The sequence below is a fragment of the Ceratotherium simum genome, chromosome 26, assembly GCF_057802395.1.
Source record: "Ceratotherium simum simum isolate JZ-2026a chromosome 26, ASM5780239v1, whole genome shotgun sequence".
Taxonomy (NCBI): Eukaryota; Metazoa; Chordata; class Mammalia; order Perissodactyla; family Rhinocerotidae; genus Ceratotherium; species Ceratotherium simum.
The window spans coordinates 23,216,186-23,242,407 of NC_141925.1; the positions used below are offsets into that span (position 1 = coordinate 23,216,186).

Consider the following 26,222-nt stretch of genomic DNA (forward strand, 5'->3'; position numbering starts at 1 on the left):
AGCTAACATCCATGCCAATCTCCTCTTTTTGCTGAGGAAGACTGGCCCTGGGCTAACTTCCGTGCCCATCTTCCTCTACTTTATATGGGACGCCACCACAACATGGCTTGACAAGCGGTGCGTCGGTGCACGCCCAGGATCCGAATCTGCGAACCCCGGACCGCCACAGCGGAGTGCGCACACTTAACCGCTATGCCACCAGGCTGGCCCCCATAGCAGCTAATATTAATTGAGTCATTGGTACGTGTCAGATACTGTTCTAAGGGATTAACATGCATTAGCTTGGTTCATCCTAACCATACTGCTACGAGATTGATATTATCGCTGTCCCCAATTTACAGGCAAGGAAACTGAGGCTCAGAGATGTTTAAAAACTTGCACACAATTAGAAAGCCCACCCTTGGCCTTTTGGACACCAAAGTCAGTAAGATAGTCCTTGGCCTCAAAAACCTCATAGATCAGAGGAAGGCCCAGGCAGAGAAATAAATCACTGCCACGTGGTGAGGTAAGTGCTAATTGATGTGTAGCAGAGTGTGAGTTAGTAAGAAACCGGCTGGCCTTGGCATCCCTTGCCCCCTCCTCTAGGCAAGCGAGACCAACATTGTGTTTCCAAGGAAGCCTCCCAGGGAGGAAGGGACCAGAGAGAAGTGCCCTGGAAGACGGGCAGACGCAGGCGCCTCGGGAGGGGGAGGGTTCCCTAAACTGGAAGGGGGGGTGGGGGTATTTTGAGGTTGTGGGACAATGCCATGCTGCCTCATGGTGCCCAGGGAGGTGACAAGACCCCAGTGGGAATGACTGCGAGATGCTATAAAGGGAGGCTGCACCCAGCCACTGCTCGGTGGTGCCTTTTGCAGATCAGAGCTTAGAGGGCTCTTCATAAGCGTCTGTACTGCATATGCTCTGTTTCACCCTGGAGGCAGGGAGAGACTCCAGCAACCACTGAGAATAATTTATTATCCTCTGGGGCATGAGGACTTGGCATCAGACTTAATTTTATTTGGAACAACAAATTCCTATGGCATTTCGTACATCCAGAGAGAAAGCCAGCCTGACTTTACAACTGCATGCACAGATAGGTGGAAATGCAGGTAAAGGAATCACTGCCTCTGTCATAAAAAGAAGCAATCCAGGGAAGTCTCTACAGATGAGGTGCAGCTTAAGCAGGGTACTGAAGGATGAATAGGAGTTCACCAATGGGACAAGAGAGAGAAAAGGTCTATGCAAAGGCAGAGAGGTATGAAAGACACTGCTCCTTCTCAGAACTGTGAGTATCCTGAGCATTGGGTAAATGGCACAGGAGTCAGGAGATGAGGCTGGTAAAGAGGACACTGAGGTTTTATCCTGAGCTCCAAGACCATGGGTAGGTAAGTCCCATATGCAGAAATAAGTCTGAATTGCAGACTTAAGACTGCAGAAATGAGTCTGAATGAGAGGCTTCCAAACTTGCACTTTTAAGTAGCAGAACATTTCTTATTCATGAACCCCTTTATAATTTGAAATTAACTGTAACTCCAATATATAAATCAGATATAATAGAGATAAGTTTTTCCCGGACCACAGTGGGATGCAGGAAACATGATTTTACTATTAAATTAAATTAAGCCTGACTCTGTGTGCCCAGTGACAAGGCTGGTGGGAAAGCTGATCTCTGCCATAACGGGAGGACCCGCTCCCATCCAGAGTCGAGTGAAAATCCCAGGTATGACCCAGAGGCTCGAGGAGGGCCGGCAGTTTTCACCCACACAGACGATTTCAAGAATGTCAACTGTCCTCTGCTGTCACCCCAAGCTGGCTCCATGATGCCGGACACAGGATTCTTTCCCTAGTCCAGCGCCCCTGGGGACACCAGACAGCTATTTCCCTCTGGGCTAGGCACAGCTCCAGCGACTCCTCAGAACCTTCCACTAGCCCTGGTCCCAGGGCAGGGAACCCGCCCAGCTCAGCCCACTTCTGGAGGCGCGATCTCCCCAGGCTCTCTTAGTTCAAGTTCAAGTGCCTAACATGGCCTAAAGCGGTGTTTTTTCAAACTGAAGGTCATGGCCCATCAATAGCTTGTATAATCAATTTACTAGGTCATGACCTGTAATGCTTTAATTATTATATTTATGATTTATTATTGCTTAAGACTTGAAGAGCGAAATGATTCATTATTTTTAATTTAATTAATTGTTTGTTTGCGTTATGCCTACATTTATTTATTTTTATCAACCAACCTAACATCTTTTTGATATTTTTTGCCAAACAACTGATTACGAACATGTTCAAATATACCAAAAGGTTGAAAGAATTGTATGGCAAATTCGTATATTCCCACCATCTAGAGTCTACCATTAATATATATTTTTTAATTTTTTAGATTAAGGTATAATTTACATACAGTAAGAGTCACCCTTTTTAGTGCACAGTTCTACGAATTTTGACGAACAGTCGAGTAGCCACTACCACAGCCACAGAACACGATATAGAACAGTTCCTTCAATCCAAAAAGTTCTCCCCTGTGTCTTTGTATTGCCCCTTCTGCCAACCCTGGCTCCTGGCAACCCCTGGTCTATTTTCTCTAGCTATAATTGGTCATGTAAATATGAGTCATACAATATGTTACATTTTGAGTCTGGCTTCTTTCATAATGCACAGGGTATTGGAGATTTTTCCACAGTGTTGTGTGTATCAAAAGATTGTTTCATTTGGTTGCTGAATAGTATCCCATCTTGTGGAGGTAACAAGGTTTGTTTATCCATTCACCAGCTGAGGGACATCTGGGTTGTTTCTATTTTTGGCAATTACAAATAAAGTCACCGTCAACATTTGCAGACAGACTTTTGCGGGAACCTAAGTGTTCATTTCTCTAGGGTAAATCCTAGGAGTAGAAAAGTGGGTAGTGTGGTAAAACATATGTTTTATGTTTATAAGAAACTGCCAAACTGTTTCCCAAATGACTATATCATGCTTGCACTCTCACGAGCGATCTATGAGAATTTCTGCTGTTTCCATCCACACCATCACTTGGTATTGTTGGTATATTTTCTAAATTTTAGCCATTCTCATATGTGTGTCGAGGTATCTCATTGTGGTTTTTATTTGCATTTCCCTAATGACTAACAATGTTGGGCATCTTTTCATGTGCTGATTTGCTCTGTCTATATTTGTTGCTGAAATGTCTGTTCAAATCTTTTGCCCATTTTTAAAAATTGATTTTTCTTACCACTGAGTTTTGAGAGTTCTTGATATATTCTGGATACAAGTCCTTTATCAGATATTTAATTTGCAAATATTTCCTCACAGTCTGTGGCTTGTCTTTTTATTTCCTTAATAGTGTCTTTTGAAGAGCAGAAATGTTTAATTTTGGGGAAGTGCAATTTATCCTTTTTTTCATTTATATCTACATTAACATTTTTGAACAACTCTATTGAGATATAATTCATAAACCACAAATTCACTCATTTAAAGTGCACAACTCAGGGGCCGGCCTGGTGGCGCAAGCGGTTAAGTGCGCATGCTCCGCTGCAGCGGCCCGGGGTTCACCAGTTCGGATCCCGGGCGCGCACCGACGCACTGCTTGTCAAGCCATGCTGTGGCGGCGTCCCATATAAAGTGAAGGAAGATGGGCACGGATGTTAGCCCAGGGCCAGTCTTCCTCAGCAAAAAAAGAGGAGAATTGGCAGATGTTAGCTCAGGGCAGATCTTCCTCACACACACACAAAAAAAGTGTACAACTCAGTGACTTTAGTATATTCACAGAGCTGTGCAACCTTCACCACAATCAATTTTAGAATATTTTCATCACTCCAAGAAGAAACCCTGCAGCCCTTGACCGCCAGTCTCCTACTCTCTGTGCCCATTTTCAGCCCTGGGCAACACTAACCTACTTTCTGTCTCTATAGATTTGTCCACTGTGGACATTTCATATCAATAGAATCACACAACATGGGATCCTTTGTGGCTGGCTTCTTTCACTTAGCAGGATGTTTTCAAGGTTCATCCATGGTGTAGCATGTATCAGGACTTCATTCCTTTTTATTCCCAAATAATATTCCCTTGTATGGATATACCCCATTTTATTCCTCCACCATCAGTTGATGGACATTTGGCTCGTTTCCACCTTTTCACTATTATGAATAATGCTGCTATGAACACTGTACAAGTTTTTATATGAACACATTTTCATTTCTCTTGGTTACAGTCATGAGTCATTTAATGACAGGGATACATTCTGAGAAATGTATCATTAGGCGATTTTGTGGTTGTGCAAATATCATAGAGCATACTTACACAAACCTAGATGGTATAGCCTACTACACATGTAGGCTATATGGTACTAATCTTATGGTACATGATTATGTATAACTATTGTATATGCGGTCCATCATTGACACGAACGTTATTACGTGGAGCATGACTGTATATACCTAGGAGTGGAATTGCTGGATCATATGGTAACTATGTTTACTCACTTGAGGAACTACCAGACTGTTTCCCAAAGTGGCTGCACCGTTTTATATCCCCACCCACAGTGTATGAGGGTTCTAATTTCTCAACATCCTCACTAACACTTGTATTGTCTGTCTTTTTGGTAATAGCCACCCTAGGGGGTGTGAAGTGGTATCTCAATGAGTTGTATTTCTCTGATGATGTTGAGCATCTTTTCACGTGCTTGTTGGCCACTTGTATATCTTCTTTGGAGAAAAATGTCTATTCAGATCCTTTACCTATTTTAAAATTGGATCATTTGTGTTGTTATAACTGAATTGTAATCATTGTTTACATATTCTAGATACAAGTCCTTTATCAGATATCTGATTTGCAAAAATTTTCTTCCATTCTGTGGATTGTCTTTTCACTTTCTGGATGGTGTCCTTTAAAGTGCAAAAGCTTTTCAATTTGATGATGTCAAGTTTATCTATTTTTTTCTTTTGTTGTTTGTGCTTTGGTGTCATAGCTAAGAAACCATTGTCTAATCCAAGGTCAGGAAGATTTACGCCTATGTTTTCTTCTAAGAGTTTTATAGTTTAGCTCTTACATTTAGGTCTTTGATCCATTTTGAGTTATTTTGCATATGGTGTGAGGTAGGGGGTCTAAATTCATTCTTTTGCATGTGGACATCCAGTTATCCCAGCACCATTTATTGAAAAAGGCTGGTCTTTCCTCATTGAATTGTTTTGACATGCATCAACATTTTATTATATTTGCTCTATCACATATCTGTCAATCTTTCCATTCCTCTATCCATCCACCAATCTATCTTATTTTTTGATGCATTTCAAAAAGTGAGGTGCAGACACCAGAATACTTCCTCCTAACACTTCAGCATGCATATCATCAACGACCGTTCAGTATTCGGCCAAAATTATTTTCTTTTTGATGTAAAATTTACATACAATGAAATGCACAAATCTTAAGTGTGCTATTCGACAAGTTTTGACAAATGCATTCACCTATGCAATGCAAATCCTTTATCAAGATATAGAACATCAACACCACCCCAGCAAGTTCCCTCCCATGGATTTATTTTTATGTGTTTATTTTTGACAAATGCATGTGCCCACGTAACCACCGCCCCAGTCAAGATATAGAACATATCCATCTCCCAAGAAAGTTCTCTTTCATTTCTTTGCAGTTAATCTTGCCTCACCCTGTCCACACCCCAGGCAACCACTGGTCTCATTTCTACCACTATAGATTAGTTAGAATTTCATATAAATGAAATCATATATTTACTATTTTGTGATCAGCTTATTTTGCCCCTGACCAATATTTTAAAAACAAAATAGAACAGAATAGAAAATACCAGACTGAACGGCAAGTGGCAGGGTGAAATACTGCTTTGTTGATCTTTGTTTCAGACATACACGTATAGACGTGTGTGTATGTGTGTGTGTGATTGTACCGTGCCAAAATAGAAAATGCTTTTCTTACTGTGCACTGTAACAAAAACCATTTAAAAGCTTCTGTTCTCCTGGATCAGGACCCTGTGTTCCTTTTCTATTTGTTTTCTCACTCCCCTTTTCCCTTCAGCTTCCCTGATCTATATCAATTACCCCAGTGATTCTTCTCACCTTCATCCCTTTGCAAATTCTGTTCCTTCCCTGAGGTCACTCTCCCCACCTTGTCCCACTCACTCTCAAACTGGAGAACTCCTACTCGTCCATCAGATGCCTGCCTGGTTGGCCCTTCCTCTAGAAAACCTTCTCTGTTCCCATGCTTCCCTCTAAGAACTGGTAGCATGTTGTACCCCAATTACTTGGTCACTCTCTCTTCCAGCTGACCACAAGCTCCTTGGGGACAGATGTCTTGTTCACCTTTGCAGTCTCTAGCTCCTAGGATACGATGACACATAATAGGCATCCATAAACATTCATTGAATGAACCCCAGAGTTCTGGGTGACAGGGTTTTAAATAAACCAGCCTGATTCTTTCCCAAGGCTCCATTCCTGCTTATTTTATTGTCCCAAATGACTCTGATTTCTTAACCACCATGTTTTATGACCTCCTTCAATTGCCCCGAGACCTCAGCCTTCATTCTTCTCTCTCCACACCCAATACTAGTCCTTTCCATTGTTGTTACTTCCTCCCAGACCAGCTGAGGCAAACAACTGTCATTACGAGGCTGACATTAAATCCTTATCTCTATGGCCTTTGCCTCCACACCTTCCCCCATCTTGCCAAAGTGACATTAGTTCTGTGACTCTGGATATGGGAGGAGGTGTGTATGACGTGTGTGCACTTGCGCATGGAGAGATGTTCACCAAAATGTTACCAGTGGCTACCTCTGAGATTTCAGATGATTTCCACTTAACTCTTTATGCTTTTCTGTATGGTTTCAACTTTCTGATTAAGAACTGCATCAATTACCTACTGCTGCAGTAGGTGCTGCCACAAGACCTCTGTGGGCTACAACAATAAGCATTTATTGCTTCCGCTCAGTGGTTGGCCAGGAAGCTCTGCTGATCTTGGCTGGGCTCTTTCATGTCTGAGCATTGGCTGGCCGTTGGCTGACCTAGACTTGCCTCAGCCGGGACAGTTGAGGCATCTCTGCTCCACATTATCTCATCCTGTGGGTGAGCTCAGCCCAGAGACACCCTCGTGGTGATGGCAGACGTGCAAATAAGTCCAATTATGGAAGCTAATTTTAAGCTTCTGTCCCCATCACATCTGCTAACACCCCATTGTCCAAAACAAGTCATGTGGCTGAGCTCAGAGTCCAAGTGACAGACGCTTATAAGTTACATGGCAAGGAGTGTGGATATAGGGAGGGGTAAAGAATCAGGGCCATCACTGCAATCTCCTACAAAATCTCCATCATTGCAATCTCCTATCTTCATATTCAGAAAGAGCAGAAAGGTGGCTTCAAGCAAGCTGGCTACCAGAGCTCAGCCCTATATCCTCCAGGTGGTATAGGTGAGAGACACCTGTAGAAAGGGCAGGCGACTATCTCAGACCTCATTGGCTCTGATGGGTCGCATGCCCATCTCTGACTGAATCACAAGGCCCAGGGACCGCAGTGTTCTGACTGGCCACTTCTGAGTCACCGGCCCACTTTGGGAGCTGGGACGGAGTCAGTTCCACCTGATTTATATGGACCGAGAGCTGGGGAGGGTGGTTCATCTGAGGAATATCAAGGAAGCTCCCAGAGGGGCCTGACTTAGACCAGACAGTCCCAGAAGTCCCTGGGCCATGTTGTTTACGTGTGAGGTGACCCCAGAAGGTGCCGTGAGAATGGGGAAGCGAAAGGGGGAAGGAAGGAAGCCAGCGCAGGTTCACGAGCAGGTTAGTGCTGGGGGCCTGGGGCTCAGTCTCTCTGGACCTCTGGGAGACGGATGAACGTGCCTCAGAGTTGTCCCCCCGACATTCCCTGAGAGGAGAGGAGACTGGGGTATTTATCTGCCGATTCCAATCGTCATTGGCTGAGGGCTGCTCCTGTGGGCAGTAACTCTCTGGCACTTCTGCATCCCCTCTGCACAGGTTAACCAGGCTCCTGTGGCCAGAGAATGCCTGGGGCAGAGTCGCGGGTGCTTGCAGAAGAAGTTGGGAGCAGTAAGTGCTGACAGGATGGGGGGGACGGGGGGGGAGGGACAGACAGCATCTACTACAGGGAAAAACACGTCACAACGCTAAAAAACTGTTAGGACATTGGCTCATTTTGGTCTGGGTCCTGCCCTTGAGGCAAGGAAGCCCAGAAGTGCAGCCTCCAGACAGAAATCCCAGAGAGGAAGTACAGCAGAGTGGGTAAGGGCACAACTGTGGAGTTGGGGAGATACGGGGTGCGGTCCGCTTTTGCCACTTACTAGCAGTGAGACCTCGGGCAAGTTACTTAATCTCTCTGAACCTCAATTTCCTCATCTATAAAATGGGAATATACAGGGTTCTTTGAAGATTAAATGAGACGATTGATATATGGCACTGGGCACGTGGTAAGTTTCTAAGAAAGGAGAGCTACAGGGCTCAGTCCAGTCTGGAGCAATGACAGTTCTCAAGAGGTATGTCCCAGTGTACTGAGACAAGGAGAAGGGAGAACTGAGCCAGGGGTAAACTGAGTTAAAGACCAAAGACTTGGATGGCACTAAAGGACCAGCAAAGGATGTCACCAAGGACCAGCAGCACTGATGGTGCCAGAGGCTGTGAGAAGACCCAGGAATAAAATCTGGACCCAGGAGGCCACTCCATCTGGGAAATGTACTCTGGGAATGCAGGGCACCTGTTGCCATGTCCCTTGTTCAGAGAATCGGGTGCTATACTGCCTGCTGTCTTCCTGCAAGACAGCCAGCAGGCAGCATTAGGGTACCATCCTGTTGACAGCTTTGCCATGGTGCATTCCTACTCCCTTCCATTGGAAATGGAACCAGTACAAATATTTCCTCACCACAGGTTGAGCATGCAGTTCAGCATGGCAAGAGTTAAGATTAAAAATCCAACAAACTGGCTTGAAGAAATAACCAAAATATCCAGGGTAAGATTCTTCTGGCTTCAGGCCTGGCTGGATCCAGGAGCTCAGACAGCGACCTTGGGACCTAGTTTCACTCTCTCTTTCTCCATCTCCTGACTCCATTCTGTGGGTTTCCATTTATAGAAAGGCCATCTCCTGGTGGTGGTATAAGATGGCACCCAACAGTAATGAAGTTAGAATCCCACATCTTCCACACTTAAATCCAGTACAAAAGGGTGTAAGTGCTTTTGTACCAGCAGTCCCACAGAAAGTCTTGAGGTTCACCCTAATTGGACAGGCTGAGGGTGCTTAGGTCACATGCTTGCCCCTGACCAAGCTCTGTGGCCCTCTAGCCACATGGCCAGTGGAACTGAGTGCACTGACTAACTTAGGCCTGGGCCACACGCTCCAATCCTAGGCTGGCATGGAGCCTCATGCAGATATGTGGATGGAGGGACGTGTAGAGTGGGTAAGTCCCCAGAGGCAAAGCAGGGCTGTTGCCTGGCAACAAAGGGACAAGTGTGTGTGGGTGTCAAACCACCCACATCCACTACAAACATATCCACAGTCCCCATAGCTTCGGCCAACTAGCTGAAGAGGCAGAGCCACGCCGGCTGACAGGTGGTATCCTGCGGACAGGAGAGGCTGCTCTGGGAAAACCTCATAGAAAAGCATCTGACGTGGAGCCCCTTTGTGCCAAGAGCTGGTTTCCATGTTCCTTAACTGTCTAGGCTTCAGCTCCTTCTCGGCCACTTCCTGCTGGGCAGTCGTGGGTGACCCACTGAACCTGTCTAGGTCTCAGCCACCTCAACCATCCCACTGTTCATGCAATCATTCATTCATTCATTCACTCACTCGCCCTCTGTGGGTGCTGTGGGTACGAGACAGCTGTTCACGGCTATCTCAGTACCTAGCATAGTACCCAACACATAGTAGGTGCTCAATAAACACTGGTTCAAGGAATAAATGCACAGGACAGACAAAGCCACAGCCCGCAAAGAGCTCGCTGTCTAAGAGAGAAAACAAGCACAAAATTACAGTGCGCCCATTGCACCCATCCAGGGACCCTGGATACAGAGGATGGGGCCTGTTTGGGAAGCTCGAGAATTCTCCACTGAGGAGACACTGGGCCTCTCGAAGAAGAGGGTGGTTCCACGGGCTGAGGAAAGGAGGAAGGGCACAGCCAGCCCAGCGAACAGTGTGAACAACAGCACAGAGCTGGAGGGGGGAAACTCATGTTATTAATCACTTACCATGGCCGGAAATGTTATATTTACCTTTACTCTCTTGGAGAGGATTGAATTTATCCACAGTGAAATAGGATGCTGCCTCTTGGCGTGCCTAGCATCCTTCTGCCTCTTGCTGTCCCCTCTGCTGGGCTTCTGCTCTCACTTGGATTATTGTGACACCCGTCAGCTGGTCACCAGCTGTGTCTCTCTCAAGTTCATCATCCAAGCAGCTGCCAGAGGGACTGTTCTAAAACCCAACGTTGAGCCTCTCGTGCCTTGGTTTGGAATCCTTCCACGTTCCACATCACTCGAGGCTGGGGTTCAAGACCATTTGTAATATGGCCCCAAGCTGCATCGCTTGCCCCACCCTGGCACTCCCCCAGATATGCTTGTATGCCTCCAACCGTCCTCGTGCTGCTCCTTACGCCTCGGATGCCCGTGTTCCCTTCCGCCTCGTCAGCACGCTGCCCTCCCTTCACCTGCAGCTCCCTCCTCTTCCCGATGCCCTCAGAACCCACTGCAGAGGCCTCCCTCCTTGGTAATCCCCATGCTTCCTGTTTGTATAGTGTTATGCCCGGATAACAGTCTGGTTGTGTTCAATTTGACAACTATTTCTTGAGCCCTCACTGCTATGAGCTACAGATCACCCTTGGGGGAAGAGAAATGAGACAAGTAAGGCTGGGTCTCCACCTTTGGGGAGCCCACTGGCTGGTGGGAGAATCTTCTGAGAGCACTGTGGTCAAATTACCTTTTATAGGTTGGAAGCCTATTTCCTTTAACCCAGTAGTTCTAACCTGGGGGCCATTCCCCCTCAGGGGATACTTGGCAAAGTCTGGAGATATTTTGGTTGTCACACTACAGAGATGCTTCTAGAATCTAGTGGGTAGAGGCTAAGGATACTGCTAAACATTGTATGGTGCACAAGACAGCACCTCATGACAAAGAATTATCCAGCTCAAAATGTCAATAGTGCTGAGGTTGAAAAACTCTGGTTTAACCTTTAAGCAAGAGAGTCAGCTCTGTGAACTCCGAGAGCTGACTCAGTGGTGGCCTGGAGGAAGGCAGCCCTGGAGACCAGTGCAGTTCAGGACTTTATTTCCTTTCTCCTAGGAAATCAGTGACATAAGCAGGAGTCTTTTGATCTTCACCTAGAAACACTAAGCGCTGTGTACATTCCTCCCAGATGGCAAATCATACATATCGCAACAAGCAAAGTGAGCGCGTAATGTCTGTTAGGTTCCTGGGTGAAGATTCCTCTCCTGAGAAAGGGTGCTCACTCAGCACTCACCAGCAATGGGATCTTGAGCAAGTTACTTACCCTCTCTGTGCATGTTTCCTCATCTGTAAAATGGACCTAGTAAGAGTAACTACTTCCTAGAGTTTTTGTAAGGATTAATTAATACATGACAGGAGCCTACAACAGGGTCTGGTACATTGTGCCATACTGCTATGTAAGTGTTAGATCTTAACATCATCCTATTACCACCACCACAACCACCACCATCAGCATCCCCATCATCATCATCATCAACATCATCATCCCTATCACCATCATCATGATCAATATCATCATCCCTACCACCATCATCATCATCACCACCACCACCAACATCATCAACCTCGTTATCCCCACCACCACCATCATCATCATCACCACCACCACCACCACCACCAACATCGTTATCTCTACCACCATCATCATTATCAACATCATCACTAGCACCATCGTATCATCATCATCATCATTTCCGTTTAGAGACAGGCTGTTTATTGCACCTGCCTTCCCTGAGGTATGATTGGATGTCATTCTGTGCCAAGGGTGGTAGCAAAAGGGATCGACCCTCAATCCCTTTGACACAGTCTCCTGGCTATGTCCAGAGAGTTTGGCTCAGGGTTGTTGGCAATCCCTCTGTCTTCACCTGCCAAAACCAAGTGCGCCTGCCAATTTGGAGGTCCTAGATGGCGCCAACTCTTGAAATAAGCCCACTGGGTCTGTTCTGTTAAACTGCAAAATAACAAAAAGCCAAGCAACAGAAGCATAAACAGAAGTTAACATTTCTCCTATTCCATGGAGTCTGGAGGTTGGCCCCGGCTGATGTGGTTCAGGTGCTCAAAGACGTCAGGGCTCCCATGTCTGGAAAATTCTTCTCACCTTACAAGAATTCCAGATGTTGGCTATCACTGGAGTTGGCTCAGTAGTTCACAGATGTCAGGGCTCCCACACCGCAGTTGTCTTGGCCTTCCCTCGTGGGGGCAAGAAGGCCCGTGTTCACAGCAGGAAGACCCCTTCTATCAGGAATGCTCACATCTCCCCAGAAGCACCCACACACAGACTTCCATTTGTGCTTCTCTGGCAGAACTGGGTCTCTCAGCCACCCCCAGAACAAGGGAGGCTGAGCAAGCTGGAATAGGATTGTCATGATTGGCTGAGACAAATCATGATCATCACCTTGCGCTGGGAACATTGCTGCCCCAGATGAAGTCTTCCATTGGCAAGGAAGAACACAGGAGGTGAGTATTGTGGGCACACAGCACTTCAAGGTACTGTGGCTGAAAAAACTATCCCCAGACTTACTGGCATTTATGTTGCTCATGAATCTGTAATCTGGCAGGGCTCAGTGGGGACAGCTTGTCTCTGCTCTGCATGGCATCAGGTTAAAACAACAGTGACATTTATTTTGCTCATGATTTTGCAATTTGGTCAGAGTTCAGTGGGCTCAACTCTTCTCTGTTCCCCTTGATGTCAGCTGGGAGGACTCTGGAGCTGGGGGCTGGAACCATCTGAACGCTCACTCACTCACATCTGGGCCTGGGCTGGAAAGTCTCAAACAGCCAGGGTTCCTTGGGCTTCTCTCTCCATCTCCACGTGGACTCTCAAGGTGCTCTCTCCAGCATGGTGGCTTCAGGGTAGCTGGACTTCTCATATGTCAGCTGGAGGATCCCAAGGTGTGAATGGAGAGAGAGAGAATTCCTGGTGAAAGCTGTATCTCCTTTTTTAATCTAGCCTTAGAAGTCACTGCAGCATTTGTACCACATTCTGTTCATTAGAAGATAGCTACCGAGGCCAGGCCACAATGTAGAAGAGGGGAATTAGACTCCCTCTTTTTGTGGCAGGTAAATCACTGGGTGTGTTTTAACAGTTAACTGTGTCTGCCACATCCACCAACCATTGACAGACAGCTAGAAATACAATGGACTGTAAAGCGTTATGTTGGATGGAGAATTAGGGAGTGGTTGAAAAATTACTTGAAATACCTCTCTCTCTTCAGATACTGAAACTTATATCTCTTTGACTTTAGAAGAATCAGGTTTTATTCAGAAAAGGAAGTAATTCATCATTTGAGAGGCAGAACTCCCCTGTCACAGTTAGTTCCCTGCCCATGTTCCATCAGCCTTGCCATCTCCATGCAAATGCCTGACTTCCAACCTCCAGCACCAGCAGCTCTCGGCCGGAGGGCTTGTCTCCTGGGGTTGTTGGAGCCTGCTCTGCTCCCCCTCCAGGTCCCTGTTCCCACACAGCCTGCCTGGAGGTGCTGGGATAATAACCACTTCCACCGCAGCAGCCCTGACCAGTGACTGAGAGAAGTAGGTGTATAAATACCCCAGCTCTCTCCCCTTGTGGGATAACTCTCAGGTGCATGTTCTCCACTGTGTCCCAGAGTTCCCCAGCAGAGGTGAGGCCCACTTGACTACAGGAGTTACCTGCTCGATGATGCAAACTGTATTAACTCTTTCCCTTCCTAGTCTTACCTCCCCATACCTCTCCTGGATTTCCAGGGATAACTGACTAAACAAGCTGCTTGCATTAGAATCCTAGTCTCAGAGTCTGCTTCTGGGGGAAACCAAACTAAGGCAACCAGGTTTAAAACTTGGAAGACAGGGCTTCCAGTGTCAGCTCTGACATGTAAAGAGCATGGAACGCATCACTCCCATACTCACAACACAGGAAAACAACAAGACAAAGCAGCTGTTAGGACCAGACTCAGATATGACATGCATTTGGGATTATCAGATAGGGAATTAAAAATAACTACAGTTACCATGTTAAGGGACCTAATGGGAAAAGTAGACAACACACAAGCAGAGAAACTAACTCTAAGAAAAAATCAAAAGGAAATGCTAGGGGAAAATACATCATAACAGGTATGAAGAATGCACACATCAGTTGACTGGACACAGCCCAGTGAGCTTGAAGATATGTCAATATGAACTTCCCAGACTGAAATGCAAAGAGAAAAAGAATGAAAAAAAAAAAAAGGAACAAAATATCCAAGAACCGTGGGACAATTACAAAAGGTCTTGCATATGCATAATGGGAAAAGCAGGAGGAGAAGAAAATGAGACAGGAACAGAAGAAATATTTGAAGTAATAATGGCTGAGAATTTTCCAAATTAACAACAAACACCAAATAACGGATCCAGGAATCTCAAAGAACATCAAGTAGGATAAATGCCAAAAAAATCAATACCTAGGCATACCATACCATACACCAAAGACAGAAAACCAAAGACAAAGAGAAAATCTTGAAAGGAGCCAGACTGGAAACAAAAAAAAACACCTTACCTGTAGAGAAACAGACTTCCTGTCAAAAAACATTCAAGCAAGACAAGAATGGAGTAAAATATTTAAAGCATTGAAAGAAAAAATCACCAACCTAGAATTCTGTATCCAGTGAAACTATCCTTCAAAAGTTAAGGAGAAATAAAGACTTTCTCAGACAAACAAAAACCAAGGGAATCTGTTGCCAATAGCCTGCCTTCCAAGAAATGTTAAAAGAACTTAGTCAGAGAGAAGGAAAATAATGTCAGAAACTCAGATCTACATAAAGAGGAGTGTCAGAGAAGGCATATATTAAGGTAAAATAAAAATTAAACTGTAAAAAATTCTTAACTGGCCTAATGAATAACTGTTTGTTCAAAGTAATAGTAGTATTGGGCGATTATAACATGGAGAAGTGAAATGAATGGCAGCAATGTTATAGGGTGTGGGAGGGAGGAATTGGGACTACTCTGTTACGAGGGACCTGCACTACACGTGACACAACACAGTATTAACTGAAAGTGGATTTAGATTAGGTTGTCAATATATATTGCAAACTCTATGACAACCACTAAAACTTTTTTTAAAGAAATATAATTGATATGCTAGAAGAGGAGAGAAAATCGAATCACATAAAGTGCTTAATTAAGGCCAGAGAAAGCAGAAAATGACAATTTTTTTTAAAAGAAGAAACAGAAAAGCAAGTGCCGTGAACAGAAAACAGTTACCAACATAGTAAATATTAGCCCAATTATATCAATAATCACCTTAAATGTGAATGGTCTAAATACACAAACTAAAAGACACAGACTGTCAGCGTGGATTAAAAAAACAAGACCCAACTATATTTTGTTTATGAAAAATCCATTTTAAATACAAAGATGCATTTAGATGAAAAAGGGATGGAGAAAGATATACCATGCTACCACTAATCAAAGGAAAGCTGAAGTAGCTTTATTAATTTCAGATAAAATAGACATCAGAACAAGGAATATTAGCAGGGATAAAGATGGGCATTACATAATGATAAAGCGTCAGTTCTCCAAGAAGACGTAACTATCCTTAATGTGTATGTGCCTAACAACAGAGTGTCAAAATACATGAGGCAAAAACCAGTATAATTGTAAGGATAAATAGACAAATCTACTATTATTTGTTTAATAATATTATAGGGTAATAATAATATTGGAAGTTGGAGACTTCAACACTTCTCTTTCAGTAGCTGACAGATCAAACAAGCAGAAAATCAGTAAGGATATAGTTAAAGTGAACAGCTAACTGAATCTAATTGACACATAGAACACTTCATCAAACAGCATATTCTTCTCAAGCTCATTTGTAACATTCACCAAGACAGCCCACGTTCAGGGTCACAAAACAAATCTTAACAAATATAAAACATTAGAATACATACAAAGTATGGTCTTAGTCCACAATGGAATTAAACCAGAAATCAATAACAGAAAGATAGCTGGAAAATCCCAAAATATTTGGAGATGAAAAAGCACACTTCTATCTAACACATGAATCAAAGAAGAAATCACAAGAGAAATTTAAAAAATATTTTTAACTAAATGAAAATAAAAACGTAACTCATTAAAATTTGTGAGGTGTAGTGAAAGAAGTGGTTAGAGGGAAATTTATAACATTGAATGCAGATATTAGAAAGGAAGAAAGTTCTAAAATCAATCATCTAAGTTTCCGCCTAGGAGATTAGGAAGAGAAAAGCAATATGACCCTAAGATAAGCAGAAGAAAATAAAAAATTATAAAATTAGAGCAGAAATCAATGAAATTGAAACTAGAAAATTAATGAAGCCAAAAGTTAGTTCTTTGAAAAGATCAATGAAATTGATAAATCTCTACACAGGCTAACCAACAAAAAACAAGAAAAATAGAGAGGAGACACAAATTAATAATACCAGAAATGAAGCAAGGGTTATTACTACTGATTCTATGCATATAAAAAGGATAATAAAGGAATATTATAAATAATTCTATGCCCACAAATTTGATAACTTAGATGAAATAGACCAATTCCTTTTTTTTTTTGGGGGGGGGGGGTGAGGAAGATTGTCCCTGAGCTAATATCTGTGCCAATCTTCCTCTATTTTGTGTATGGGACACTGCCACAGCATGGCTAATGAGCAATGTGTAGGTCCATGCTGGGGATCCGAACTGGTGAACCCTGGGCCACTGAGGCAGAGCGCACGAACTTAACCACTACACCACTGGGCTGGCCCAGACCAATTCTTTGAAAGACACAAACCAACTCTAACAAAGGAGAAATAAAGAATCTGAATATGGTTATATCTATTAAAGAAATTGAATCAATGATTAACAAAAAAAAAAAAAAAAGAAAGAAAGTACCAGGTCCAGATGGTTCCAATGATGAAGTCCACCAAATATTTAAGGAAGAAATTATACCAATTTTCTACAATCTCTTCCAGAAAATAGAAGCAGAAGGAATACTTCTTAACTCATTCTATGAGGCCAGTATTACCCTAATACCAAAACCAAATAAAGACATTACAAGAAAAGGAAACTGCACTCATATCTCTCATGAACATAGGTGCAAAAATTCTCAACAAAATATTAGCAAATCAAATCCAATAATGTATGAAAAGAATTATACCCTACAACCAAGCAGAATGTATTCCAGCTATGTAAGGCTGGTTCAACATTCACAAGTTAATTAATGCAATCCATCACATCAACAGGTTAAAGAAGAAAAACCACATCCTCATATCAATAAATGTAGAAAAAGCATTTGACAAAATCCAACATCCACAAAAAACCTACAGCTTACAATATACGTATGGTGAGAAGCTAGATGCTTTCTCCTTAAAGATCAAGAACACGGCAATGATGCCCCCTCTCACCACTCAACCAGTCAACATCGAACTAGATGTCCTAGATAATACAATAAGACAAGGAAAAGAAAATAAAGGATAAACAGATTGAGAAGGAAGAAACAAAACTGTTTTTGTTTGTAGATGACGTTATTGTCTATTTAGAAATTCCCAAGGAGTCAACAAAAAAAAATCTGGCACTAAGTGTTTGTAACAAAGTTGCAGCATACAAGGTTAATATAGAAGAGTCAACTGCTTTCTTAAGTACCAGCAATGAACAATTGGAATTTGAAATTAAAAATACAATACTATTGGTGCTGGCTCGGTGGTATAGCGATTAAGTGCACGCGCTCTGCTGCAGCAGCCCGGGGTTCAGATCCCAGGTGCGCACCAACTCAACTCACTGCTTATCAAGCCACGCTATGGCGGCGTCCCATGTAAAGTAGAGGGAGATGGACACAGATGTTAGCCCAGGGCCAATCTTCCTCAGCAAAAAGAGGAGGATTGGCATCGGATGTTAGCTCAGGGCTAATCTTCCTCACCAAAAAAATTAAAAAAACACAACACTATTTACATTAGCACCAAAAAACCCAACAACACTTAAGTATAAATCTAACAAAATATATACAGGATCTACATGAAGAAAACTATTATACTGGGATGAAAGAAACCAAAGATCTAAATAAACAGAAAGATATTCTAGGTTTTCATGAATAGATATACTCAATATTGTTAAGATGCCAATTTTTCCCAACTTGATCTGTAGAGTCAACACAATCCCAATCAAGTCTCAGTAAGTTAATTTGTGAATATCGACAAACTGAAGTTTATATGGAAAGACAAATGACCCAAAATAGCCAACACAATACTGAAGAAGAAGAACAAAGTTGAAGGACTACACCCAACTGCAAGACTTATGATAAAGCTGTAGTGGGCCGGCCCCGTGGCTTAGCGGTTAAGTGCGCGCGCTCTGCTGCTGGCGGCCCGGGTTCGGATCCCAGGCGCGCACCGATGCACCGCTTCTCCGGCCATGCTGAGGCCGCGTCCCACATACAGCAACTAGAAGGATGTGCAGCTATGACATACAACTATCTACTGGGGCTTTGGGGGGAAAAAATAAATAAATAGAATTTTTAAAAAAGCTGTAGTAATCCAGACAGTGTGGTATTGGTGAAAGAATAGACAAATAGATCAATAGAACAGAATAAAGAGCTCAGAAAAAGACTCATAAATATAGTTGAATGATCTTTGACAAAGGAGTAAAGGTAATTCAATGGAGAAAGGATAGTCTTTTCAACGAATGGTGCTAAAACAACTGGACACCCATTTACAAAAAAAAAAAAAAAGAAAGAAAACAAGAATCTAGACACAGACCTTCTACCTTTCATAAAAAATAAGTCAAAATGGATCACAAACCTAAATGTACAATGCAAAACTATAAAAATTCCAAAAGATACTATAGGAGAAAATCTAGGATCTAGGTTTGGCAATGAGTTCTTAGATACAACCAAAAGCATGATCTATGAAAGAAAAAATTTGATAACTTGCACTTTATTAAAATTAAATACTTCTGCTTTGCAAAAAACACTGTCAAGAGAATGAAAAGAAAAGCCACAGACTTGGAGAAAACATTTGCAAAACACATATCCAATAAAGGACTTGTATCCAAATATACAAAGAATTCTAAAAACTCAACAATAAGAAAACAAAACACCCAATTTAAAAATGGGCAAGATTTCAACAGACAAAAAAGAAGACATACAGATAGCAAATTAGCAGATGAAAAGATGCTCAACGTAATATGTCTTTAAGGGAATCGCAAATTGAAACAATGAGATACGATTACACATCTACTAGACTGGCTAAGATCCAAAAAACTGACAACACCAAATGCTGACAAGGATGCAGAGCAACAGAAACTCTCATTCATTGCTGGTGGGAATGCAAAATGGTACAGCCACTTCGGAAGAAAGCTTGGCACCTTCTTACAAAGCTAAATGTAGTCTCACCATGTGATCTAGCAATCATACTTTGCAGTATTTACCAAAGGAGTTGAAAACCTATGTCTACACAAAAACCTGCACACGAGTGTTTATAGCAGCTTTTGTTCACAATTGCCAAAACTGAAAGCAACCAGGGAGTCCTTCAATAGGTGAATGGGTAAATAAACTGTGGTACCTCCAAACAATGGAATATTATTCATTGCAAAAAGAAATGAGCTATCATGCCACAAAAAAACATGGAGGAACCTTAAAAGCATATTACCAAGTGAAAGAAAGCAGTCTTAAGAGGATATATACTGTCTGATTCCAATGAAAAGAAAGAGTGAAACTTAATGTAAACTGTGGACTTTAGTTAACAAGAATGTATTACATACCAGTTCACAAATTGCAACAAATGTACCACATTAATGCAAGATGTTAATAATAGGGGAACTTGTATGCAGGGGAGGGGGGTTTATGGGAGCTCTCTGTACTATCAATTTTTCTGTAAATCTCCAACTGTTCTAAAAATTTTTAAGTAATTTTTATTAATTTTTTCAATCCTGGAAGATAGGCTTGAAAACAAGTAAGTGTGTTGTGAGGTCACGTATGGAGGCAATGCTTGGGAAACCCCTGGGTTGTGAGCCTGAGTTTTATTATTTGAGGGCCTCCAGGTCCCGCCTGGCGCAGAGCAGTTGCCGACAGAGTTTGGACGGCTTGGGCAGGAACTTGAACAGTGGAATGTACACGAGATGACACACTTCACATTTATTACCTCTCTGGGGCCTCAGGACAATGCCCTGTTTTCTTTAACTTTTATGTTGACATAATTTCAGACTTCCAGAAAAGTTGCAAGAAAAGCACATAGAATTCCCGTATTCACTTCCTCCAGATTTCCCAAATGTCCTCACATCTGACCACATCTGCTCTATCCTTTCCTGTCTTCAGCGCTATTTTCAACCCTATTTTACAACTAAGCAAACAGGCTGACGGCCCAGGCTCTGACTGGGCTTCTCTCTCATCTTTTTTTTTTTTTTAATTTAATTTTATTTATTTTTCTCTCCAAAGCCCCAGTAGATAGTTGTATGTCATAGCTGCACATCCTTCTAGTTGCTGTACGTGGGACGCGGCTCCAGCATGGCCGGAGAAGTGGTGCGTCGGTGTGCACCCGGGACCCGAACCCGGGCCGCCAGCAGCGGAGCGCGCGCACTTAACCGCTAAGCCACGGGGCCGGCCCTGGGCTTCTTTCTCATCTTTGTTCCAGTAAGAACAACAGTGACCATGAACTGAGCGCCTAGTCTGTGCCAGGTGTTGTTCCAAGCCCTTTTCGTGGATGTCCTCATTCACCCTCACACGGCCCCACGAGGCGGGGGTCTATCACATCCCCACTTTGCAGATGTGGAGGCTGAGGCACAGTGAGCCAGCCACAGTCAGTAAGTAGCAAAGCTGGTCTGCAGAGGCAGGCGGTCCCGGGGCAAGTGATGAAAGTGTGAAGAATGACTTAAAGATGCAGAAAACAGGGTGGGAGCCCAGTCTGGAGGCCAGGAGGGCAGACAGCCCAGGCCACACATTCCCCAAGCGTGACTTCTGCTGTCATCTCCAGATGAGACTGGGCGCAAACTCAGAGACACCAAGACGGCGCAAAGGAAGGTTTCGTCTTGACAAGGGGAAGCTTGTGGCATTAATTCTAAACTGCCCCGGTTCAAACACCAACTGTGTGTGGGTGTGTGAGGGAGTGTGAGTGTGTAAGGGAGTGGTGCGTGTGCAAGTCTATGAGTTTGAGTCCGTGTGTGTGGGTGTGAATGTGTGAGTACATGAGTGTCAATGTGTTTGGGCAGGCGAGGATATGAATATGAGTGAGCGGGTGGATGTGTGTGGGTGAGTGTGAATGTGGGTGAGCTTTTCCAGGCAGGAACAAACCTTTCTTAGCGAAGCAACCCGCTGCAGCCGCCCGGCGTGGCTTTGTGGAATTCATGTCATATGCAGAATTCCCATCTGACCTGTTGGAATTCACACCTTGTCTGGACAATTCCTACTCCCTTTTGGAGCCCAAGCTTCTGGGTCCTTCCTGAGACCTGTCCCCATGTCGGCCTGTGCTCCCTCTCACAGCGTTCATTACACTCAATTGCTTGTGTCCATTTACTGTCAGGGCCCCAACCAGACCCCCAGGGCTAGGAAAGCGGGGCCTGGGGCTGTCTGTCTCTCACTCTCTACAGCCCCCGGCTCAGGACCTGGCGCATGGAGGCATAAATAAACAGATGCTGAATAACTGTAGGTTTTCCATCCCCCATGCTACACTGACCTCCAAGTGTTTGCTCACGTTGCCCCCTCCACCGCCTATCCCCTTTTCCCCACTGACCCTTGGAGGCACCGCCAGAGGCCGCCTCCTCCAGGAAGCCATCCCTGACTCCTGGGGACTGAGTCCACGGTACTGTCATGTACTTGAGGGTCGGTAGCTGTCTTGCCCGCTTGGTTGTAAGGTCTCAGAGGGCAGGGCCCATGTCTGTTTCGTGTCTTCATATCTGCGTCCTCACCACTGTCACAGGGTTGGGCGCACAGCAGGGCCAAGAAAGAGTGAGTGAGTGAAGAATAATGAAAGGTAATTGAAGCGCTGCGTCCCCTCCCCTAGGAAGCCAAGCCTTACCTGCCACAGGCCTGGTTGCTTCCCTGGCTCACCCTCCTCTGCAGCAACACTATTGGGCTGTCCTTGGCTCCTAGGAGTTTGCCTCCACTCTCAGAGGCTCCTCGAGGGCAAGGTGGGGTCAAATTACTCTCCCGGTCCCCAGCACCGCCCAGCCTAAGTCTGCACATCTCCTACCTCGCCTCTTTCTGCTCTGCCCTCCTCAAGGCTGTCCAGCCAACCTGGCTGTCAGGCAACGCCTCAAACACGCCAAGTCGGTCCCCATCCCAGGGCCTTTGCCATTTGCTGTTCTCACTCCCTAAACTAGTCTTCTCCCACATCCTCTGCAGGTTCTCAGCTCAAATGTCTCTTCAGGGAAACCTTCCAACCACCAGCCCCACTGGCCTAACAGGCCCCTCTCTGTTTTACTCTCTTCTTGGAACCTCTGGTTACCTGAAATACTTTATTCCTTCGGTAGGTTTCCCTACCTTCTGGCTGCATGAAGGGCTTTCATGGTGTCCAGTGGTTAGTGGTCTACGAAGCCTGGGTTCCAATGCCACATCTGCTGCGTGATTCTGAGCAACTTTCCCCCCAGAGGTTCTGTGCCTCAGTTTCCCCGTCGGTAAAATGGGCGATAGTAATATAGTTCCCGCAGAGGGGAGTCGTGAGGATTAAATGAGTCAATAGATGCTGTGCCTTAGAACAGGGCCGTCAGATTGTATTAGTCTTTGGTTGAAGAGTTGCTATCAACATTTTCTGGAGCCTAGCATCGAGTAGGCGCTCAGCAAACACTTGTGGAGGGACCGAGCACACTGGCATTTATCAGCAGCTGGGCTGCTGGGGAACGGGAGAAGGATTAAAGTTGCCAACCCATCAGCCCCAAACGCACTTGCCCCCTGCAGAGCGAGGCCAAGGGCCCGGGGGGCGAGGCGGGGGGGCCGGCCCAAGCGCAGTCGGGGAGGCTCTGTCCGGCGCCGGGCTTTTATGCGGAGAGCGAGGGGAACCACTGCGACCGTCTCCGCGGGGAGCCAGCGAGGCGGGGAGCCGGGGTCGCCCGCAGGACAGGACTGCGGCCGGGCCGCGGAGGGCGCCCGCGGCGGGGGACGGGGCGTGGCGAGGGGCGGTGCATGCAAATCGGGGCGCGGGGCGGGGCGGGCGCAGGAAGCCGGGGCGGGCTGGGCCCCGCGCCCAGGAAAACCCCCGCGCGGCGCGGCTGGGCCTGGCTCCCCGGGGTCCCCACTTCCCGCTCCGGCGCTGGACGGCGAATGGGCCAGGGGCGCGCAGGTAGGACCCGGGGCCGCGCGGATCGGAGGCGGGGGGTCGCCCCGGGCACGCCGCGGGCGCCCGGGAAGGGCTGGGCCGCCGGGGGGACCCCGGGACCGCCCCGACCCGCACGGGGAGCAGCGGCCGGCTCGGGCCGTGTCACCGGCGGGCAGCCGGGGCGCGGAGCTGGGAGGCCGGCCCCTGGTGATCAGACCCCCGGCGCGCCCTCGACACTCGTGCCGTGCCGGAGAGGTCAGCGGGGACGGCCTCTGAGGGACTTGGGGACGTCGTGAGCGTGGGCAAGGCAGTCTGGGGCCCCCTGTCTGGGCAATCCCCCCTGCCCCGCGCACAGGAAGTTGGTGAGGATTAGGGGGAGAGGAAGGGTGGGGAAAGTTCTGAAAACTGACAAGTTGGATACTCGGTGAAGGGGTCTGGGGAAACAAGACCCTTTCGCCCTTTGGTCTCCTCGTCTGAATATCGGATGGACCCAATAATAGCGATCGTTTACTGGGACATATTTTGGGAGGCTCGGTCCTGAAAAACATTGAAGGTATTCTGAGTTAAATCTCAAAATAACCTCTCTGGTCGGTGCTGTGTATGTATTGTGGCCATTTGGCAGACGGGGACGCCGAGGCATAGGCAGCTTAAATAACTGGAAGGTTCGGAGCAGGATTCGAACCCAGGCAGTCTGATGCCAGAGCCGCTGCCCTCCATCTGTCAACAGTGTTTGTCAAACTCCCCCCATAAACTAATGCTCCAAGGACTTTGATTAAAATGCAGATTCCCAGGCCCCCTTTCGTGAGAGTCAGATTTAATAAACCCAGGAATCTCTTCTTCTTCCCTTTTTTTTTTAAAAAACAAAATTTATATTTCTTACAATCAGGAGACACTGGGGGCCAGCAAACTCGGTGGCCGCTGCTGGACTCACAGAGTGCCCCAGGCCAGCACTAATCCTGCTTGAGTCCCAGTGTCTGCCCTTCCCCAGCCCTCTGCCAGGTGTGGTCCGCTGCAGCTCCTCCCCTATGGGTGGCCTTTCAGGAGCCAGGGCATTTGCTGGGACATCAGCATCTTTAGTAAAATCCTACAGTCCAGTGGAGAAACTGAGGCTCGAGTGTGCATTTGGCCAGGGTGTCCCGCACAGTCAGGGGATTCCGGAGTCCTGCAGAGAATTCAGCTAGCCCGACCTGTGCTGTCAGATGAGGATGCGCAGGTGTGGAATAGGAGGTGACTTGCGCCGGCCGTTCGTCCACTCAGTGGCCCTCACTGGCTCCTCCTGGGTGCTGCTCCAGTGTTGTTCGGGGCGCTGGTGTTGCCCTCAAGGAGCTCTCCATCCTCGGGGAGTTCTGAGGAGGGAAGAAGCACAATTGGGGGTGATCAGCTCTTCACCGGGCAGCGGGACAGGCTTCACGGAGCTGGCATCTCTGAGCAGCCTTAGGAGTAGAGGAGCCTGGCAGATGGAGGATGGGAGGGAAGTGCATGCTGAGCAGTGGGAACAGCATGGATGAAGGCTGGGAGCTGTGAAAGGGTGCTGCTTGTGGCGCCTGGGGACGGGGGAGAAACTGGAAAGGTGGGCCTGGAAGGTCTTGAATGCTGTCCTGAGGAGCTGGGCTAGTGTATTTCAACTTTGCCTAAGCCATAGAATCACAATGCGGATTCCTGGGCCTCACCCTGGACCTCTGGAGGGAGGCTATGGGAAGGCAGCATGGAGGGAAAACCACTGGTGGGTTGGCTTGGTTACAACACACCCAGTTACCAGCACATCTGGGATGACCTGAGAATTTCCAGATTCCAGGCAGTGACTCAGTAACTGGTAGGTTTTGTACGACACAGTCCCAGGTTTGCAGAAAGCCCAGGCCGGGTGGGGAGGCTGTCCTCTAAGGCATTCAGTTTCCTGAGGCTCAGATTTAGAAAAGGAGCTGAACCGATGTGTCAGACAAGTGAGAAGAAAGAAGCTTTCCTGGACCTCCTTCCCTTCCTATGCCACCCCCCACCCCCAGGATGGAGGAGAGACTGTGGGATCCAACCACCCAAGGCCCTCAGCCGCCCTTGATGGCACCTAGGAGGGGGCAGGAACAGGAGCCCCCGGGTGCTTTGCTTCCTCACGTTGGTAACACTGGGCTTTCTTGAGGGTTAACAACATCATGTTTTGTAAGATACCTAACATAATTTCCACCCCATGGTCTGTCCGCGTTAAATGTTCCTGTCTGTTCTCACCCATGGAGAAATAGAGCTTGGAGGTTAAGAGCATGGGCTCTGGAGCCAGGTCGCCAGGTTAGATGCTGGCTTTGCTACTTCCCGTGTAACTAACTTCTCCGGACCTCAGTTTCTCCCTTTGTGAAATTGTAGTGACTGCTTTATGCCATTGCGGTGATGACTGAATGAATTAATGAGTGTCAGGTGTACAGAACAGTGCCTGGTACGGAGTGAGCCCTGTGTTGGTTAACTAAGTAAATGAGCCCCATTGGGTGGGATTTAGTCTCCCCATTTTGCAGGCGAGGAAACGGAGACGCAGAGATGCGTGCAGTGGCCTTGCCTGAGGTCCCACATCTAGGAGTGACAGAGGGAGGGATCTGACCCTGCTTTCCTTCCCAGCCTGTGTTCTCCCCACTGTGCCAGTTTGCTGGGGTGACCAACAGGGACATCTTTCCCAGCATTCCCTGTGGCTGGCTCTGTGGAGACGTGCCCAGTCATGTTCAGCCAGACTTCGCTTGGCTAGGCTGGAAGAGAGGCCCACGGCTTGCCTGGATGTTGTATGAACTTGCCCGTGTAAGAGCGTGGATCGGAGAACCCCAGCGGAGGCTGGAGGGCCCTGCGGGG

General features: G+C 46.1%; 1 protein-coding gene across 2 annotated transcripts in view; it reads left to right on the forward strand.

The window, feature by feature from the left end:
• Positions 1–23,329: 23,329 nt before the first annotated feature.
• The window catches only part of IL4R (interleukin 4 receptor), a 39,199-nt gene continuing 36,306 nt past the window's right edge, over positions 23,330–26,222 (forward strand). For both annotated transcript variants that reach the window (XM_087417177.1, XM_087417175.1), the window contains exon 1: positions 23,330–23,426. The gene's annotated coding sequence lies outside the window, so the exon portion shown is untranslated. The remainder of the gene's footprint in view (positions 23,427–26,222) is intronic.